Here is a 567-nt window from a genome sequence, read left to right as displayed (position 1 = left end):
ACAGCAACGAAATATCATAGAGAACTCAAAGAAACAACCACATAAGCACCAAATCACATAGAATCTAGAGATCTTAGCTTAGATAAGCCATGGTCATGCACTCACCTCTTTGCAGGAAGTTTCTGACCAATAAGGACGAATTCCCTCACTCCTAGCAAGCTTTTAACACCTTCCCAGCCTTAGATCTCCCAAGAACAGCAAGAAAATCTCACAAAAACTCCCAGGAACTCAAGAACAAAGCTTTCCTCCTCTTTCTCTCTGTTTTTGACAAAAGCGGCCAAGAGAGGAGAAAAACTCGAGCTCCCTCCTTAAAAACCCGAGCTAGGGTTTTCCCTAAACCAACTCCGCAAACCGGACAATTAAAATTGAACCGACCAAACCGGCCACAACTGGTGTCGATCGATGCCTCACTAGAAGGTGTCGATCGACACCCTTACCAAAATACCAAAAATTGGTTTGCGGGTGTTACACCAATATTCGTCTCTCGAGTTGCCACCCTACAGCGCGCCCCCGGATCGTCATCCGAAGTCGATATACCAACCATACTCCCAAGCCACAAAGTCTCAG

The sequence above is a fragment of the Camelina sativa genome, chromosome 20 (assembly GCF_000633955.1).
Source record: "Camelina sativa cultivar DH55 chromosome 20, Cs, whole genome shotgun sequence".
In the NCBI taxonomy this organism is placed as follows: domain Eukaryota; kingdom Viridiplantae; phylum Streptophyta; class Magnoliopsida; order Brassicales; family Brassicaceae; genus Camelina; species Camelina sativa.
The sequence above is the reverse complement of the archived record's forward strand: the minus strand, read 5'-3'. Positions refer to the sequence as shown.